At 46.1% G+C, this 4937-nt stretch overlaps 1 long non-coding RNA gene across 2 annotated transcripts; it reads left to right on the forward strand.

Moving 5' to 3' along the window:
- The first annotated feature begins 217 nt into the window (after positions 1–217).
- Positions 218–3947, forward strand: LOC118711842. 2 transcript variants are annotated; one of them, XR_006740700.1, is made up of 2 exons: positions 218–689; positions 2419–3947. It is a non-coding gene; the product is annotated as an uncharacterized LOC118711842 (long non-coding RNA). The 2 variants fall into 2 exon arrangements; XR_006740701.1 differs by having other exon boundaries at positions 218–511.
- The last annotated feature ends 990 nt before the right edge of the window (positions 3948–4937 follow it).

The raw sequence follows: 4937 nt of genomic DNA on the forward strand, positions 1-4937 counted from the left end.
GTCTCGCTCGCTCTGTGCGGGGCTCTCTCGCCTCACTCCAGAGAGAGGGGCGGGAGGGGAGCGGGCGCGCGCCGATGACGTCAGTCGCCTAGCAACCGCGCCCCGCCCCTCCCTTCGCTCCCCGCGAGAGGCGTCCTTCGCGAGCCTGGGCTCCCCTTCCCAGCCGCTCCGCCCCGCCCCGGCGGCGACGCGGGCGCGCTCCGATGACGGTCGGAAGGAAGAGGAAGTCGGGGCTGGCGAGCGGGTGGGTGCGCCTCGGGCCGCTGGGCTCGTCGCCGCCGCCGCAGCCGCCGCCGCCGCCTCTGCGGTCGCGTCAGAACTGAAGAGAGGAAGGGGAGGAGCCGAGAGGAGCCGGAGCGGCCGCCGGATCTCACCCCGGCCCAAGGGCGGCGGGCGGAGAGGGCTTGCGCTTTAGCGGTTTCCTTCAGGGCAGGTGGCGGCTGCTCCTTTGGGAGCCGGGAGGAGGGCGGCCCCGGCCGCGCGGCCACGCTCGGGTGCGCACCCCCTGAAGGTGAGGCCGTGGGGGCCCCCAACAGGCCTTTGAGAAGCTGTACTGACTGAGCGAGAAGTTGTCCCGCTGCCTGGTCCGCGCGCTGCACCTGCTCCCGGGAGCGAGCGCCCCACCCTTTCCGCGGTGCAGGGCGCGACCCAGCGCCGGGGAACGTGGAGTCGGACCGTGTAGATGTTTAGTGAATGAATGAAAGGAAGGAGTGAACGAACACTCGCGGAGCTCAGAGGAGTGGATGAGTGCTAGCGCTTTGTCCCAATGATCCCATAAGGCAGGGACGTATGCACAGGTGACCTAGGGTGCCTCAGCCAGTAATCTGACACGTACGATCCAACGTACTTAATTAATAATCCACGGAGCATAAATTACACAGGAGACAAATATGCAGTGCATGAATCACACACGGTTTATTTACCGGAGTCCTGGTGGGTTCCAGACCTCGGCAGGCCACCCGGGGATCCGTACTGACAGACACACACGGTTCACAGAGGACAGAGGACGTTGCAGCTGCAGCTTGGCTTCAGTTGAGGCCCCTCGTGTTGGCTCAGCGGCTCCGGCAGAGCTTGACAGGTGCAGGTAGGGAAAGTGGAGAGCGACCTTCTGTGGAGGAGCAGAAAGAGCATCTCTGACCTCCTCTGGGGCTTGCTCCTTTTATGTGCTCAGATGTGTCTTCAGTGCTCAGATGGGCGTCTTCAGTGTGTCTTATCAGCAGGTCCCAGGAGCCTTGCTATCTGGTCTTACATATGGGGTACAGATCACTTTATCTATTTTCTACATACAGGCCACTCAAGGATGCTTATCAATTTGGTTACATTCCATACCATACTTTCAGATAGCACACTTCAATTCCACACTTTAATACTTAGTCTATATTGTATTTTATCCCTATTACTATTACTATAACACGCTTTGTTAACTGCATAGCATTGTAAAGATGAGAGGTGTAATCCATCCTTTCTGCACCCTCCAAACCCCCCCCTTCCCTCACCCCAAAGGAAATGAGGGTGCGGCTAGAGTACCGAGTCATAGCCTGAGTCTTTCTAGAAAAAAGGAGGCGCCTTGCCAGGGCGAGAGAAAGGAGTCATCCTCATGGATATTGTGGAAGGAATTGTGACCGTTTTCCGTGGGGGGAAATTGAATAGCGCCTCACTCCTAGAAATCACTCGTGCTTGTGATTTGAAGCTCGGGAGAACTGCCCTTGGTTGTGAATCGGTATACATAACCGTCACCTGGAAATTGTGGCCTGCATTTCAAAGGCTATTTACTCTCTAACGTAAATACTATTAACTGTTGTGCAGCTTTTCATACCGATGTTATCCTGGAAAGTAAATTCAAGTAAAAAAAAAAAAAAAAAAAAAAAAACATGAAGTTTAAAGGGTAGTTCTCTAGGGGGAAAAAAAAAAAAATTATGTGAAAAGACCAGAATCCTCAGGTGAACCTGTCCTGGTGAATAGTGTGAGAATGAGATAAAAGCAGCAGCAATGATGAAAGGAAGCAGATTCCACAGTTCTGTCGTTGGTCCCAGGCAGCCCTACTTCCTCTGGAACTTCCTCTGGAAGGAGCAATACTGGATATTTCAAGTCTTTCTGCCTCAGGGGGATGAGGAGCAAGTTTTTATAGGCAGGCTGGTGGAGCTTGGGGTTTCTGCAGCTACCGCTGCCTCCATAGGGAAATAGTAGACCAAGGAAACGTATAACTGGATAAATCCCAAGACTCATTGTTATTAAAATCCTCCAGAAAAAGTAATGGGACTGGGGAGAGGGTGTTGCAGAAGCAAGAGGAGACAAAGTAGCAGCTGCCCAACTGCTTTTGAGCCTAAATTCCAAGAGCCAGGTGAACTGTCCTGCTTAAGCTACCCTGAATTTGACTGTCTTTTCATAACCTGCCTTGTTTATGTTCTTCCAAATAAGACCCACAGAGAATCAGACCATCAAGTGATGGCCCCATATGGCTACAAGACTAATATTTTATGGTTTTGCCTATCTTCCAAATTTCCTGATGGAAATTGAAGGAACAAAATGCACAGATTTAGGGGGTTTTGTGAAGCTGAGCACCTCACATTTTAGTACTGAGAGGTTTTTATAGTATTTTTCCCCCATTGGTTTTAGAGAGAAGAGAGAAAGAAGCATTGATTGGTCGCCTCCCATACATGCCCTGACCCTGGATCCAACACCTAGGTAGGTGCCCTGACCAGAATAGAACCTGCCACCTTCCAGTGTACTGGACAGTGCTCCAACCAACTGAGCCACATCAGCTAGGGCAGTTTCATGGGTTTTGAATAAAAAGAGTGCAACCTAGTAAAGTATACCTTAAGGAAAGTGTGTACCAGATGGACTTTTTCAGCAACCTGATCTTAGAACCTTAGTGCTGAAGACAGAACGGCACCCCGGGGAGCCGTCCGCCACCCACCACTTACAACCTACAGAAAAAGAACCAGCTACACTAAACCTCACCACCCAGCGTGATAACCAGAGGAAACAGCTGGAACTGGTGACTGGAAAAGAGGAAGTTTATACATATCCAACTTGGTCTGCAACTTTTTAGTTCTTTATTTTTTATTAATTAATCCAGAGGAGAACACAGCTAGTTTTCAAAATTCAAAAAACTGGAGTTTTAGGTAACAGTTTTCTTTCCTGGTTCATCAATTTGTTTCTGATAGAGATCTGCTTTCTTTGTTAAAATATGAGAAAGGGATATTTTTCTCCTACACTAGAAAGCTCTTATGAGGAATTAATCAGTGTTTTATTAGCCCACATCATTGATTTTTACTATTAAAGATTTTTTAATTATCTGGCAAAATTTCTTTCTACAAATACTACTTATACAATAGTATTCAGTTACTTTTATAAATTTTATTGTGAAATATACATTAAGATCCATAAAGCAGTTACTCAGTATAATGAGTAATTATAAAATAAACCTTCATGTGATCAAACAGATCAAGAAATGGAACATTGCCAGCACCCCAGAATCCCCCTGTTGACCTTCCTGAACACAACTCATCCCCTCTTTTTTAGTGATAAGTGATACTTATCCTCTGTGATAAGTATTTCCTTGTTTTTCTCTCTTGTTTTACATGCATCCCTAAACAGTATATCGTTTGGTTTTGTCCTTTCTTTTGAACTTTACTAAATGGAAAAACCTAATATGTAATCTATATCACTGGTACTTACCACTTTAGCTCAACATTGTTTTTAATCCATATGTTGTTCAGGTTGTTCATATAGCTTTAATTTGTTCATTTTAATTGCTGAATATTACATGCCATGATTTATTTAGCCATTCTATTGTTGATGGATATCCTGGTTGTTTCTAGTTTGGAACTGTTATAAATGCTGCTGTGAACATTCTTCATATGTATTCTATCATGTCTATATCAGTTTCTGTGTAGTATATACCTGGAAGTGGATATGCATATCATAAACTTGAATAAATAGCAGACTTAAGGAGCTATCCTTTTTTGTTACACTGTTTTTATAGAAACACAATTTCTGAGTTCAAATCTGAATGATAAAAGAACTTTTAGGGATTGTCTCTTATGTGAAAGAAGTACCACACATTAGAATATCAGCACCCTCCAGGCTTTTAATGCTTCCTTTTCAACAAATAGGCAAGATATCCTCAGGTTCTCCAGCCTTTCATTCCAGGGTTGACATTTCTTTTAAACCTATATAATAAAAGCCTAATATGCAAATTGACTGAACAGCAGAACAACCGGTCACTATGATGCACACTGACCTCCAGGGGGCAGACACTCAATGCAGGAGCTACCCCCAGCCCACAGACCCCAGGCCATCCAAGTTGGGTCCCAGTGGGGGCCCCCAATCGCCCTGCCAGTTGCCCCACAGATCAGTCCTGATCGCCAGCCAGGCCTAGGGACCCTATCCATGCATGAATTTCATGCATTGGGCCTCTAGTAACCAAATAAAGTGTCATGACTTACCACCTAATATGTTATGAAAAGTTCAAAGCCAGCTCTCTCCACTGTTGCTAGCATCCTCAAAGAATTTTAATACTTTGCCCCACACTGGACACTATTATTTCCATTTCATTAACATAAAACTGTCCTATGTAGTGGACTTTTAGGTTGAGAGGTAACAAATTGTTATAAGAACCAACTTACATCAGAGGAAACAACTTTAAATTCAATGTCAGATATTACTTTTTCTAAAACTGTTGCCCATTGCAACCTTGGGGAATTTCTCACTGATAATGTCTTTTTATCATTATTGATTTTTTTAGAGAGGAAGGAAGGAAAGAAAAGAGGGAAACATTGATGGGCTGCCTTGCCCCTAGGTGGGATCGAGCCTGAAACCCGGCATGTGCTCTGACCAGGAATCAAACCAGCAACATTTTGGTGCATGGGACAATGCCCAGTCAACTGAGACACACTAGCCAGAACTCACTGATTATGTCTTAAGTCTCTTCC

Source organism: Pipistrellus kuhlii, unplaced genomic scaffold, assembly GCF_014108245.1.
Source record: "Pipistrellus kuhlii isolate mPipKuh1 unplaced genomic scaffold, mPipKuh1.p scaffold_m20_p_8, whole genome shotgun sequence".
Taxonomy (NCBI): domain Eukaryota; kingdom Metazoa; phylum Chordata; class Mammalia; order Chiroptera; family Vespertilionidae; genus Pipistrellus; species Pipistrellus kuhlii.